The sequence below is a fragment of the Panthera tigris genome, chromosome B2 (assembly GCF_018350195.1).
Source record: "Panthera tigris isolate Pti1 chromosome B2, P.tigris_Pti1_mat1.1, whole genome shotgun sequence".
In the NCBI taxonomy this organism is placed as follows: Eukaryota; Metazoa; Chordata; class Mammalia; order Carnivora; family Felidae; genus Panthera; species Panthera tigris.
Window position 1 is genome coordinate 56,504,448 of NC_056664.1, and position 16,638 is coordinate 56,521,085.

The following is a 16,638-nucleotide window of genomic DNA, read 5'->3' on the forward strand; positions in this document are numbered from 1 at the left end:
TGATAATAATATGCTTTCTAATGCAATTCTTTTAGAATTAGTATCATAGAAGAACACTTCTTTGGTATTTTCAAAATATTTGCTAAGGATATATTGTCCTATATGTATTACTTAAATATATTCAAAACAGCAACAACAAAATCACATTCAAATACATTTTGGAAGTACTGAGTACCAAATTACCTCTTGGAAAATTGCACGTTTAAGGTCTGAGAAGTCTTGAGATAAGGAAACAGTCCTATTCAAAGAATATTTAGGCGTATGTTAGATTTTTTTGGGTATCATTTACAAGATTCAAAGCAAGCAATCTTGGAAGGATATATGGTGTGTAAAGAACCATAAGGTTCACATAATTCAGTCTGCTATTAAGACTGCATTGAATGGAATAACATATGTGGAATGACCAAAATGAAGATTTGAATTATTAAGATTCTTAATGTTTTCCCAGTTATAATTTTTTCAAGAAAAAGGTCTCTATTAAAGGAATAGTCATACTTTTGGCTCTATACCATAAAGAAGCATGTAAGATGTTTCTCATTCTAGTTAATAAGGAGAGAAGAGAAAAAGTTATGCAATATTTTAAAGAAGGAAAGGAATTCAAAAGATATGAAATTAAAATGACTCCATGAAGCATACTAAGCTCAAATTATTATAATTAATGTAAAACAACCCTGACTTTCCAGCCAAAATGTAGTAACAGAAACTGGACTTAACTACTTAACTGAAGAAAAACATTTTCTTTAAAGACTTTGTCTTTAAAACACATGAAATGATGTCTCAAGATGTCAGACATCAAGCAGTAAAGGTCAGGGCTCCCTGGGAGATGAGAAATAAATAAAATAAGCCCTAACATTGCCCCAGATTACTACCTGGGTAAAGTTTCCAAGCAGGAAAGGGAAGTCCAAAGCAGAGGCAAGTGGACTTCTTAAGTTGAAAAGACGGACATGGAAGTCCAGGAAGGCCAAAGCTTCCAGAATTCACAAAGAAAACACAGCACAAAGAGACAATTTCAAATATAAGCAAGATTCCCACTTGAGTAGGAATCAGCTGAGTATTGATCAATGCACACTTTTAAGGAAGTTATGCAAAGCCCAGTAAAGAACTACCCTAACAGATTAGAAGAAACAATCACCAAGGAACAGTGTTCAGGAATAGTAATTGTTCCCATTAACCAGAGTGAAAAAAATCTCATAATTCAGGAGGCAATGGGAAAAGTACTAAGAAAAGTTTTGCCTCAGGTGGGGATAATTAGCTCCAGGCTGAGACCTATTCATAAACTGCCTAGTTTGTCGTTAAAATAAGGCACTAAAAGAGCAAATTATTTCCAAGTAACTTAGCCATGTCTTGAAATAACATTCAAAAATATTTATAGAAAACAAATTATCCAGCACCAACAAGGCAAGGTCCACCATGTTTGGTATCCAGTTAAAAATTCCAGGCCTTCAGGGGCGCCTGGGTGGCGCAGTCGGTTGAGCGTCCGACTTCAGCCAGGTCACGATCTCACGGTCCGTGAGTTCGAGCCCCGCGTCAGGCTCTGGGCTGATGGCTCGGAGCCTGGAGCCTGTTTCCGATTCTGTGTCTCCCTCTCTCTCTGCCCCTCCCCCGTTCATGCTATGTCTCTCTCTGTCCCAAAAATAAATTAAAAAACGTTGAAAAAAAAAAAAATTAAAAAAAAAAAAAATTCCAGGCCTTCAAAGGAGAAAAATACTACCCAAAATTAATTTTAAAAAGTTAACCAATCAAATCATATCAAAAAAGACACATATAATAGATTTATTATATAAAGACATTGGTAAATTATTGTAACAGTTTTCCATATATGTAAGATGCTACAGGATATTTGAACACATAAAGAAACAATATGGAAAATATTAAGGAGATCTAAATTGTACTTCTAGAGATGAAAACTACAATGTCTAATAATAAAGAAATACTTGATGGGATAAATGACAGATTACACATGCAGAAAATACAGCTGAAGACATAGCAATGGAAACCATTCAAAATGAAACAGAGAAAAATGACTGAAAAATATTGGACAGAGCATTAGCTGTGGAACAACTTCAAGCTTCCTGATATGAGTATTAGAAGGAAAGGAGAAAAGAGCAGCGACACCAAAAGTATTTGAAGAATAAATGGCCAATTTTTTTAAAATTTGATGAAAATTAGAAACCTGCAAATCAAAGAAGCTGGACAAACCTCAAGCACAAAAAAAAGGAAGAAAACTACTCCAAAAAAAATTACAATCAAATCACTTAAAACAGCAACAAAGAGAAAATTATACAAGGAACCAGAGGCAGAAAGGCACAAAAAAATACAAAGGAACAAAGATAGCAAATTTCTTGTCATATACAATGCAAGTTCAAATAGTGGAGTAATACTTTTAAAATATAAAAGAAATAATTCTGTCAACCCAGAATTCTTTATCCAGGGAAAATATCTTTAAAACCAGAAGGTGAAATAAAGAATCATTTAACAATGAAGCTGAAAAATTATTAATAGACTTGAATATAAGAAATGTCAAAAGAAGGTCTTCAAAATGCAGGAAAATAATACCAGATGGAAATGTAGACTTAAAAAAAGAATGAAGAGACTGGAAATAGTAACTATGTGAATAAATATATTTTATTTTATTATCAAAACTCTTTGAAGGATAATCAACTGTAAAACAAAAATAATAAAAATTTATGTGAGGCTTATGACATACAGTTAAATAAAATATATGGCAGCACAAAGACCAAAAGGGGAGAAATGTATTATATTATATTATACTATACTATATGTATTATATTATATTATACTACACTATAATAATATTCTATAATAGTATATTATACTATTATAAAATTCTTATAGTATACATGAAGTATATATAATATCACTTAAAGACAGGCACTGACATCAAAGATATATACTATAAAACATAAACCAACCATTAAATTAACAAAAAAAGAGCTGTAGCTAATAAGCCAACAAATAAAATTAAATGAAATTATAAAATGCTATCTAATTAATCTCCCCAAAAGAGCTGAAAAAGAGGGGGAGAGAACAAAGAAAATATGGGACAAAAGGAAAAAAGAGCATGATGGTAGAATGAAACCCAAATATATCCATAATCATATTAAATGTAAATGTTTAAACACCCCAATTAAAAGACAGAGATTGTCAGATTGGATGAATAAATAATACCTAATTGTGTGTTGCCTACAAGAAACCCACTTTAAATATAATAAACAGTTTTGCAATAAAAAAAAAAGCAGAAAAAATACCATGTTGACATCAGTCAACAGAGGGCTATAGTGGCTATATTAAATCAGACAAAGTAAGTTTTAGAAAAAAGAATTTTACCTAGGATAAAGAGGGTCATTTCATAATGATAAATAACTCAATTCATCAAGAAGACATAATAACCCAATGCTTATGCCCCTAATAAAACAACTTCAAGATACATGATGTATCAACTGATAGAACTACAAAAAAATAGACAAATCCACAATTGTAATTGAAGATTTCAACACCCCTCTCTCAATAACTGATGGCAAGTAGACAGAAAATCAGTAAGAACATAAAAGTTAGCCTAGACTGCCATCACAGAAATCATTGCTGCACTTTTCTTAAGCTGTGTAGTTGAAATTTAGGAATGCTATAAAGAGGCTATAAAAAGAAAATTATTTTATGGGCTAAAGTTCAATAGGGGAGAGCTAGTAACTTTTTTCTTAGAAATTCGTAACACGATATGATTTCACTCATATGTGGAATTTACGAAACAAAACAAAGAACATGGGGGGAAAAAGAGAGGCAAACCAAAAAATAGACTCAACTGTAGAGAACAAACTGATGATTACTGGAGGGCAGGTGGGCAGGACGAAGCATTAAATAGGTAGTGAGGACACTTGTGATGAGCACTGGGTATTGTATGTAAGTGATGAATCACTAAATTCTACACCAGACAGCAATATTACACTGTATTCTCACTAACTGGAATTTAAACAAAAATTTAGAGAACAAAAAAAAATTTTGTAACACTAAACCATAACTTCAGTGTTACATATACTCGTCCGTTTTAGTTCTTCCTTATTTATATAAAATTATTTAACCTGTGCTGTTTTGAAGAGTTCAGTAATATCTATTAATAAAAAGTTTCCATAAGGTGGTTCTTATGTACCTGTTATAAATAAAATAAAATATAAGAGAGATGTATATTTTATAGTGAGAAAAGGTACCAACTATGCTTTCTAGTACCCATAATCCCCAAAATTGTTTTTAATTAGAAAGAGCTTAAATAATGATTGCTCCCATATAAAATGTCTGTTAATCATTAGTAATTTGTTTAGAATAGAAATCCTGACTTTAGTCAGAGCTTTATTGTTTAAAAAGATAATAAAATACAATTTAAAAAATACTTTTAGGGCAGTCATTGCTAATTGTTTATAATAAGAGTTTGACTTTAGTCTTAGAAATTTCTAAATGAAAAACTCTTAACACAAGCTTTTGGTATTAATGTATTAGTGTCTGATAATCAGGTAAGTAATTCTTCCATTACACCCCATTACTTCATGATGCCAAGACTCATAAAGATGGTGTGAAATTATTTTATCATACTTATTCCATGGAAGTTTTTTTACACAGACAACACATTTTCAAGGTACCACATACAAGCAAATTCTAGTTTTAAAGTACAGCAATGAAGTAGATGTATTTGTCTTTCATACCTCATTACTATTTTTTTTATGTTTTATTTTATTTTTAAGAGAGAGAGACAGAGTGTGATTGGGGGGGAGGGGGCAGAGAGAGAGACACAGAATACAAAGCAGGCTCCAGGCTCCCAGCTGTCAGCACAGAACCCGACGCGAGCCTGGAACCCAGGAACCGGGAGATCATGACCTGAGCCAAAGTTGAACGCTCAACTGACTGAGCCACCCAGGTGCCCCTTCATGACTATTTTTGATACAAGATCCTATGTGCACATAATTTTTCTGAAGTCATTTTGGGGCACTGACCTTATTACTCTTATTTTCTCAACTTCCATACTAAGTAGTTTTTAAGATGTGAAGAAAAAGCCTCTATTCAGCAATTCACCTAAATTGATTTAACTCCTCAAACTTCATTTGAACTTGAATCTCTAGGAATGTAAAAGTGTCAACTTTTCCTAAGAATACTATCAATTACAGAGGTGAAAATGGGCATGTAGTTGAAGATCTATATGGAAGAACTGATTCAATGTCCTTAATTTAGGACACTGGTCATGACTTCTTTGTACCAACATTTACTATGCTCTGAAAAAGAAATGCTAAAGCAATTATAAAATAAAATAATAAAATATAAAATTAATTTCTATCAAAGTAAAATACTGTATAAATGTGAATTAGCTGTAACATCACAGAATGAGATGCATATTGATAGATGTTACAAGCAATAAGTTGATGCTGTATGTAAACAAAGTATTTACATAGAATTTTAAAGCTAGCATAAACCATATAGACCGCTTGGAAAAATTCCAGGTGGTCTAAAAAGTTGGGAGACACCTCTACTCCAAATCATGGCTGTGGTAGAGAAAATATATTAAAAGAACTAACTAAAAGTTATTATTGGAGTAGATTAAAGATGACTATCTCAAAAGATTATAAACTGAGCAGAAAGTGCAAAACCTTGACAATAGTTGTACAGTAGCTATACTCCAATCAAGGAAAAGGAGTGGAGGCCAGGGAATCAAATTTTGTAGCGACTCAAACTCAAAATGCTACAAAGCAAAAAGTTAGGCTTACTATTAGAAACCTAGATTAAAGGTTTCACTTGAGATAAAATATATATACAAGTTACCAAACCACTACAAGAAATATGGTCTATAATAGAAGTAGAGAACCCTGGTTTGGAACAAGAGGTAGGTCAGTTAGTGTTATGATGAAAGAAACCATAAAATTGTTAGAATACTGGACTGGTAGCAGTTGGAAAAGAAAAATGGCAATTACTAGTACAATATAAACATAACTCTCATTCAAATTTGCAAATGCAAAATGAAATTCTAAAACATGAAAATATTTAATGGTAAGAAAGGCAGCTGCAAAATGTGCAAGTCAATTATGAATTTATTCCATATGTAATTAATTAGATAAGAGTGGCAATGATTTAAAAATAAATTATTTATATTTCTCAGAGGTACTATATGACATCATAAAATACCAAACATGAAAAGATGTTTGGCATCAATAGCCACGAGAATATTGACACATGCAATAGTTTGGTTAAATAGCAATAGTATTATTTTGAGTGAAAGTAGCTAGGTTTAAAAAAAATACGTTCTTCATTATTCTACATATACCAGGTTACATTTATGAAGTAAAACCTCATAACGTAGGGCAGAGAACAACTGCTGAATTCCCAGAGCTCAAACAAGGGTAGACAACATTTAGTTTCCATTGATATTACATGATAAAAAGATGAAGATAGAGCCATAGAATAGCTAAGTTATTACTAGGGGTTAAAGACTGGGAGAGAATATGTATGCAAAAGGATATAATGGAGATGGATTGTGATTACAATGTCTGTATCCTGATTGTAATGGTAATTACAACTTAAGGGTAAAAGTCAAGAACGATGCACATCAGAATGACCAATTTTACTGTGTGATAACTTAAAAACTGACAAACACATACAGTATATAGATAATGTATACACAATACCTCGAAGTTGTGCTTCCATCTACAAAGGAAAAACTGGTATAGGTCTTCATTCTAATTGCTATAAGCAATTAGAAACTGGGCAAAATATGAGAAACAATTGTTGTCGGACATTGGACAAGAGGCAGTGAAAGACTGAGATACATAAGGAAGGGAAACAAATAACAGGAGTCCTATAATCTCCTAGATAGACTTTATATAAAATTAGACACTGTGGGAGAAAAGATTAGTGACCTTAATACAGCAGTAGAAAATATCCAAATTTAATACACAGAGGAAAAATATTGCCAAAGTGGAAGGAGGAGGAGAATTAAGAGGAGGAGGAAGATGGAAAGGAGAGGGAGAAGGAGGAAAGGGAAGTGGATGACAAGGAGGAGAAGAAGAAAAAGGAAAAGAAGGCAAAGGAGGAGGAAGAGAAGGAAACAAGGAACAAGGGACACAATATTAGATACTCTAGTATATCATATGTGTAACTGAAATTCATGAGAAGGATAAAAAAGAAGGTGGGAAAATAAATAAATATCGGGGGGAATTTTCAAATTTGATGAATGTAATTTTACACATTCCAGAAACTCAATAAAACCTCAGTAGAATACACTAAAGCATATCAGGGCACATCATTTTCAACTTTCTGAAAACCAATAGTATAAAGAGAATTTTAAAATCTACTAGAGAACAAAGACACAAGACACACAGGAGAACAAAATATTAGACTTTTGGCAATGTGAGCCAAAAGACATTGGAATGAAGATTTTAAATTGCTTAAGGTCAAGTGAGAATTTCATTCACAGCAACAGAAGGGAAAAACTTTCAAAAATGAAAGTGAAATAATAAAGAGAAAATTCACTTTCAGCAGGTTTGCAAAAAAAGAATTATTAAGTTTCTCAGGTGGAAGAAAATGATGCAAGTTGAAATCACGGAACCACAAAAAGGAATAAAGAACACCAGAAATGGCAAACATGTAGATAAATACAATAGATATTTTTTCTCATGTATAAATTACTTTAAAAAAGTAATTTACTTTAAAGTAAAAATAATGCCAATGGAGAGCAACATGTGTAAGATGGTGGAATAGGAGGTCTCTATCCCACAGCCCTCATAAAAACAAATATTTGGCAGCTATCCATGGGAAAAAGTGCCTTTTGGGGGCTCTGGGATCCAAGTGGGAAGTTACGAAACTTGGGTGGAGCCCAAGACAAGGCAGGAGCCTTGACAAGGCAGGCTCATGCACAACTGGCAGGTCTGCAACCATGGTACTCATGGGCTGGAAGCAGCTCTACCCCTTTGAGAATTGGCTCCAGCCCTGCTTATTCACGTTCTGTCACCAACCTGTTGTGCCAAAGGACCAAGAGGTGCTACATTCATCAGTAACTCCAGGAACAGACCCACCAACCTCAGACCCAACTGTGGTCCCTAAAGTAGTCCCATGACTATGTTCCAGCCCTGCTCTATTGAGGTCCTATGGCAGTTCTGCCTTCTCACCCAGAGACCTTCCCAGGGACCCCAGAGGCACCTCTCCAGTAACAATCCTGCAAAACTAGGATCTGACTGTAGTTCCTGAAACAGTCTTGTGGCCTGAATTCAGCCTCCCTCTACCACAGTTTGGAGGCAGTCCTACTACCCAGGGATCTGCCCAAGGACCCAACAAAGGTTATACCCATAGGTGAATATCCCGGATGAACAAAAATACAAAAATCCTCAACAAAATACTAGCAAAGCAAATTCAAAGTATAGTAAAATGATCATACACTATGGTTAAGTAAGATTTATCCCTGAGATACAAGTTTGTTTCAACATATGCAAACCAATAAATGTGATATTGCACATTAACAGAATGAAGGAAAAAAGTCATATGATTATTTCAATAGATATAAAAAAATCATTTGACAAAAATCAATAAGCTATCATGATAAAAATTCTCGAAATATTTGGTCCAGAAGAAATTTATCTCTACATAATAAAGTCCATAATATGACAAGCCCATAGCTAGTCAACAGTGAAAATATAAGTTTTCCCTCTAAGATCAGCAACAAGACAAGGATACCCCCTCTCACCACTTTTATTCAACATAGTACTGAAAGTCCTAGTGAGAGCAATTAGGCAAGAAAAAGAAACAAAAGGCATCCAAATTAGAAAGGAAGAAGTTAAAATTTCTGTTTGATACGCCTGGGTGGCTCAGTCAGTTAAGCGTCTAACTCTTGGTTTTGTCTCAGGTCATGATCTCCCAGTTCATGGGTTCAAGCCCCACATGGGGCTCTGTGCTGACAGCTCAGAGCCTGGAGCCTGCTTCAGATTCTGTGTTTCCCTCTCTCACTGCCCCTCCTGCACTCACACTCTGTCCCTCAAAAATGAATAAATGTTGTTAGAGTGGGAGAGAGCCAAAGCATAAGAGACTCTTAAAAACTGAGAACAAACTGAGAGTTGATGGGGGGTGGGAGGGAGGGGAGGGTGGGTGGTGGGTATTGAGGAGGGCACCTTTTGTGATGAGCACTGGGTGTTGTATGGAAACCAATCTGACAATAAATTTCATATATTGAAAAAAAATGAATAAATGTTAAAAAATAAAAAAAAAACGATTCTTTAATGACTGAAAGCAGAAGAATGATTTCTTTTTTTTTTTAATGTTTTATTATTTTTGAGAGAGAGAGAGTGCAAACAGGGAAGGGGCAGAGAGAGGAGACAAAGAATCTGAAGCAGGATCCAAGCTCTGAGCTGTCAGCACAGAATCCAGCACAGTGGTTGAACTTGTGAACCATGAGATCATGACCTAAGCCAAAGTTGGATGCTTAATGGACTGAGCCACCCAGGTCACCCTGAAAGCAGAAGAGTGATTTCTTGTGACCAGGGTAAGGAAAAAAAAAAATTAAGTGAAATGAGGCAAAAGAAAATTTTTTGGAATGATGGAATTGTCCTATATTCTGATTATGGTGTTAGTTACATTGATAAATACATTTATCAAAACTCAATGAACTCTATACTGAAAATGATGTGTTTTAGTTTAATTTATATCTTCACAAAGTTAATTCAAAAGGCTATATAGTGATAAAAATATGCTAAACAAAATCAGACATAAAATAAAAATCTGTAGATTTATAAGGCATTTATAAAATTTTAAAATAAAAAGTTGATACGTTCTAGAAAGTTATCAATTATGAAAATTGATTAAATATGGAGAATGTCTGAATAAACCAACAATCTGTAACCAATTAATGACCAAAACTCCCCCTTACCAGTACAAAGCTAACAGGCCCAATTAGTGACATCAATCTTCCAACCAACACCGTATCCTTGTTTTTACAAACATTCAGAATAAAGCTAAGGAATAAAGCAAACAAACTTAGGTTTTGAGGCTCGTAAAGACTTGACACCATACTTGACGCTAAACCAAGCCAATGAAGAAAATAAAATTGTAGGTTGTATTGATCAAAATAGTCTCAACCTGAACTGTTCAATAAGGTAGCCACAAGCCACATGTAACTATTGAGCACTTAAAATGTGGTTAGAAAGAAGGAAGTGTTTGAGTAAGTAATAGCTGAAATTATCTCAGTGGCAAATGACAAACCTACAGACTCTGGAAACTGAGCTAGCCCCAAGGAGGAAAACCCAAAGAAATCCAAGCTAAAACACATCAGTCAAACCTCTGAGAGCTGCAGACAAAGATAAGAATCTTGAAAGCAGACAAGAATCAACTTGTAGGAGAAAAACAATACTGTAAAAGACAGTGGATTTTACAGCAGAAACTGTGGAGACTATAAAGAAGTGGGAAAATTGTCAAGTGTTGGAAGAAAAGAACTGTCAACTTGAATTCCATTATCTAGAAAAATATCCTTCAGAAATGAAGCAGAAATCAAGACAGAATCAGAGAATTCAGCTGAACGAAAACTTGAAATCATCACCAGGTAACTTCAGAATGGCTAAAATAAATGCTTCAAGCAGAAAGGAAATGATAAAAGAAATCTTGGAACATTAGGAAGGAAGAAAAAACAATAGGAAAAAAAATTAAAATCCAGGTAAATACAGGAGACTTTCCTTCTCTTCCTGAGTTTTCTAAATTATGTTTGAATCTTGAAACAAGTAAATAAATAAGTTCCTTATAGATTAAAGACATAAATGTAAAAAGCAAACATTTGAGAAAAGCATTTGAGAAGAAAACATAATATCAAAGCAGACAATTATTTCCTAAGTAAGACCCAAAAAGCAAAAATGTAAGAGGAAGAAAATGATAAGTGGGAGTACATTTAAATATTTTCATTAAATGGCAATATAACAGAAGCTAAAAGAAAAATTCTGATTTGCATAATTTATCTGCAAATGTTTAAGCAATAAAGAATTAATATCTAGATACTATAAAGACCGTCTATACATCAAGGTTTTAAAAACTGAATAACTGAATAACGGCATGGGACAGGAACAGGCAATTTCTGGAAATGGGATGCCAGATTAACAATAAACGAAATGTGCTCAATCTAGTAATCATCAAATGAAAATTAAAACATCATTGAAATTGTTCCCTTCCTTAAGGTTGGAAAACATTACAGAATATCATAATATCAAGGGTTGATGGAGATGTAGGATAAAATAAAAAAATCTAATCCATTTCTTGTATAAATGTAAATCAGTCCATTTTGGAAAGCATTTGGTAATGCCTAGTAAAGTGGAAACTACTCTTAACTGATGACCCAGCAATTATACTCTAAAAGGCAGAGGAACATTTATCTAGTGAAGGAACTCTCACACAAATGCCCCCAGAAAGATGTCTGTAAGAAAGTTTATTTGCAGTGTTGATATAATGGTGAAGACATACACATACACACCAAAGAGAAAAAAAAAACAAAACCACTCTGAAGAAGGAAACAGACAAGTCTTAAATTATGCTTAAATTCACATAATTAGTAAGGAATCCAAGAACAGGATCCTGGTTGGATTCGCACTGGACTCGTTGCGGTATACCAGAGAAACTATTGTAATAAAACAAAGTTTCACAAAGAGCAGAATTGCAGTATACAGGGACCATGACACAGGATTCCTAAGCAAAATGGGAAACACTGAGAGCAAACCGTGTAGCTTACACTCAGTCTCAGACATAGTAAGATTAAATAGAGTACACTGTCTCCTTTTTGTCTTTTTCTATTCTGTGCTGACACTTCATTAATTCAATATATATTTATCACATTCCTTGAACACATTCAAATGTGGTATCTGTTCTTTTTTGTCTAGTAAAGAATTAACCAAACTATTTGTTGGTTCACAACCTTGGGAGTTTCCTGGGTGAACTCTGAAACTGGCCTCTGCACATTGAGCACGAGAAGAGACTGAAGAAAGAGGCAGGCTACTCCAGGCTGGTAGGTGGCAGGTTGGATAAGCAAAGGAACTTACGAGGTTTGTCTTTAGCAGCTGCAAGACAAATAGACGTCCAAGTCTGCCTGCCGGAATCTTATGTTTTTAGAGGCCTTAATGGAATTCTTCACTCACATACACCATCTAGATGGTCTCAACAACGCATTGCTTTCTCAAGTCTGCATCCTTGAAAATGGCTCCCACTGTGGGAACAGTGGGCGGGATGTACATTCCAAGGACAAGGAAGGGGGTGAAGAACCTCTGATTGCCCAGGGCCCAGCTCTGAAATCACATCCTTTCCATGACCTCCTCCAACACTATGCCCTATTAATGTGTTTCTTGTCACAGGCAACATAGTGTACCTAACCTTTAGACTGATACTAGTGGTGGTATTTCCAGATACTATTTCAGAAGGCACATTCAGAAGCTAAAGTTATATCGTATTTAGCTGTAGTAAGCAGTTTGTATGGGAAGTTTTCTGTTGGCTTACATTCTTTTCCATGGAAAACAAGGACCCAATAGCAGGAGTCTGGTCCAATTAGTGTAATACATTTTCTTCTGACATGGCCTTGGTCAGAGCATCTATCTATCTATTCATATTAATTCATTTTGTGAACACTCTGTTCAGGAATGCCTACTCAGAAGTTACTCATCTATTAATTTAAAAGTACTGACTGAATTCTTTACACTTCCCACTATTTATCTTCAACCATATATATTTAGCCAAGCCTGGATCAAGAGGTCGGCTACATCTTAATTTATTTTTCAGTGTAAAAAAAAAATTCTCTGTCTCTTTGAAATTCTTTATCTGCATAGCTATTTTAGAAATATCAAATTTGAGAAAGATTTCCCTTTGTTTAATGTTTTGCTTATAGGAGTTAACAACTTTATACATGTAGGCCCCCAGTGTTATGATATCATTTTAATTTAGAAACAGATGACCATTATTTCACTGTAAGGCATTTTCCAGATTTATGGAGTCATAAACGTGATAGCATTTTAGGGATGTTCACAACGGAAAGCAATAAGGAGCATCAATATAATTATAACAAATAGAAATGTTATCTTGCATGGCAATTATTTTATGTTTCAACAGTTTTTTTTTAATGAATTCACTGAAATGCAGGTTATTATGGATATTTTGCACTTAGATCCTAAGTAACCCTTGATGATTAGATCAATTTAAAAACTTGAACAGCCTAATTCTCAATCAAAAGGTAAAACATCAATTTCTTCTTACTTAGGAGTGATTCTTGAAAATTCTACAATGAGTTAATAAGTTCAGTTGATTAAAAATAATATTATAAAAGATAAGTAGTGATTCTCTTCACATTCAAATATTCTTCTTCTCTTCCCTGCTTAAATAGTTGATTCCTAAATTCAATAAACAATCTCTCAACTGAATGCCATTGATTACCAAGAAGTAAATTAGTATAAATGCATATTCTTCTATAGGAAAAAATATCATGCTGATGATGAATCAGTGACATGACCTCTTTTAAAAATAAGAGATTGTTATTATTGCTATTATTATTGTTGTTACAAGCCAAAAACAAATACTTTTAATCCTACCAACATTTTCATATTTAAATTGTAAGGACCTATATGAGCATATCAGTGTATCAATTCACACCAGTTCTTTTTCATTTGAAATATAGTTATTTTCCATTATTCAGAAAACCGAAGAGGAAAGTAGTATGGATAATAGCAAGTCCTTGAAATTCCTCTGTGTACTAGGATTGCATTTTGTAATAACTTGTATAATAGATTGTCTTTTTTAGATATTTTGACAAAGCTAAAGTGAATGGATTATTTTATTTCCTAAGCACATGCATGTTCACCAGATTTGGTAGATTAAAACAAAACAAAAACAAAAAAATAGGAAGAATGCAGTAAAGGCACCCCGAACAGTTATACTGAGCTCCTACTTAGAAGTTTTACCTTGTACACGCCAACAAAGAAGTAATCTGGACTCAGTTTTTCTTCAGATAGTAACTTTCAAAAAGATTACTTTTCAAAAAGTATTTCTTAAGCTCCTTTATGCATAGGTCCCTCCGCTCCCTCTGCTGGTTTGGGGGAATATAGAAAAAGATACAAGTCTCAAAACTGAATATAGCCTAGATAAGGAGCTAAGTAAGATATCTTTCCATTTTAAAGTTCTTTCTGCTGAAGCTCCACCATCAGCATTCAAACATAATCACTCGCTCATATTTCTTGAGATATTACTCATTAATTTCTTTTTTTTATGTTTATATATTTACTTATTTTGAGACAGAGAGAGAGAGAAAGAGAGAGAGGGGTTAGGGGCAAAGAGAGAGGAGAGAGAGAATACCAATACCACGCTGAGAGTGTGGAGCATGATGCAAGGCTCAGTCTCACAACTGTGAGATTATGACCTGAACTAAAATCAAGAGAGGGACGTTTAACCAACTGAGCCACCTATGTACCCGTCTCATTAATTTATTGAATCTAAATCTTATATTTATAACCCTATCTTTCTCCTGACTTCACAAACAACCCTTGCAAGAAGTTACTTACCCACTTGGTTTCCATCTCTGTATTTGGGCTTTATTCCAATGTCCCATCCACATTATTAAATCAAGAGAACAATTTTCACTTGCTTGGACACTCTAAAGCTTTTACACAAACATTCTCTTTATTCATCTAAAACTTAGCTCTTGTCTTCCTAATTTCATACCAAGGTCCTTTTGTTCTCCTTACCTACTTTGTGCTCTTTACAATTGGCTAGATTTTCTTCTGGCTTTCTTCTGAATTGATCTCTTCAGACAAACTCAGTCATTCCCATGGCCTCACTGGATATTTTTGTGCTAGTAACCCCCAACTTTCCCATCCAGGTCTTTTTACTGAGGTCCTGACCCGTTTATCCAACTGCCTACTAGAAACTTTCCTTTTACATTTCCTAATCACTTCACACTTGACGTATCTAAAATTGACCACATTTTCGACTTCTAGATTGACACCTTTTTTAAAAGTGTTTATTTACTTGTTTTGAGAGAGAGGCAGAGAGCAAGCAGGAGAGGGGCAGAGAGAGAAGGAGACAGAATCCCAAGGTAGCTCCACACTGCCAATCCAGAGCCCAATGCAGGGCTCAAGCCCATAAACTACAAGATCATGACCTAAGCTGAAACCAAGTGTTGGACACTTAACTGACTGAGCCAGCCAGGTGCCAAATCTACTCCTCTTCTGATGTTTACTTATCTCAGCGGATGGCCCCATCTGCCTCATGGTTCAAATATAGATGACCCTTAACTCCTTACTTTCTTTCATCTCCTTGTATGTATTTAATCACCAAGTCCCATGGAATCTGACTTGCAAACATCTCTCCCATCAGCCTTTTGCTCTTGGACACCACTGTGGGACACCCCAGGTCAAGTCATGCTCACCATGCCATAAGCTTGCAACTGTTCTTCCTTCCTATAATATTCTTCTTCTTCGATCTGCTCTCCATATTGAACATGATGTACTATATTTGTACAGCATTGTTAATGGCAAACAAACATGAACTCTGGATTTACGGGGCATGGGTCCAGGGAGACTATTACATAACCTATGTAATGACGAAAGTAATTCCTTTTTGTGTAAATGATGACCCCATGCATCATGTAGATAGTTTGTGATTAAATGTGAGCCAAAGAATACATTTAATATGTCAAGAAGGCTCTGTGGAGCTACACATTGGTTGTCCCAAACTTCTCTGTTTTTCCTAGTTCTTGAGATTGCTTATACCCTTCATATAATTAGTAAAACTTGATACTAGATAAGAATGCTGATTCTTAGGAGTCTGATTTGACAATGTTATCCTTTGAGTTAATTTAATAAGTCTTAATGCAGTTAGTTTATTTTAAGTCCTTGAGCCTCATCTTTTCTCCATCATGAACCCTATAATCCAGTCTTACTGGACTTCTTGGATTCATTTTGGTTCCTTAAGTGCACTCATGTGTCTGTCTCACTCTGAGCTTTTGAATAAGCTGTTTCCTTACCTTGAATGTTATTCTCCTCACTCATCTCTGCCTTTTTATTCTCTTTAACAACCATAGTCACTCTTTTTGTCTGTTAATCTTTAGTTTTCCTGTAGAATTTCCTTAGTGAAGACTTTCTGACCCTCTATCTATATGTCACAATAACATCCTTTAATACTTCTTCAGTAGCACTGACTACATCTATAAGACTTTGAACTCTGTGAAGGAAAGAATCTTATCTTTTCTAGCCACTATGGTTCTTAACCATAGTTTAACAAAGCTTGTTACATAACTGCTATATATATACATGTTGAACACAGTTGACTATCTTGGAACGTATAATAATTGTTGGTCTAAAATAACTCCGTACCATAATTGTGGGCCTAAAATAGCTTATGGCCATTGAGTGGATTTTGAAAAGCTCTTTATTATATTTACAACAGTGTAAAAAACATCCCTAGAGAAAATATTTGAGAATACATCTTTTTTATTTTCATGTTTCTTACTTGCTTCATATTACCTGAAAGCAAATTTTTCTACTCATTATGTGACTTCAGGAAAATCACATAATCATTTAAGTTCCTCCCTATAAAATGAAAGTAGTAATGATACTCTGAATTGCTTGGATTTCTATAAAGTGTGAA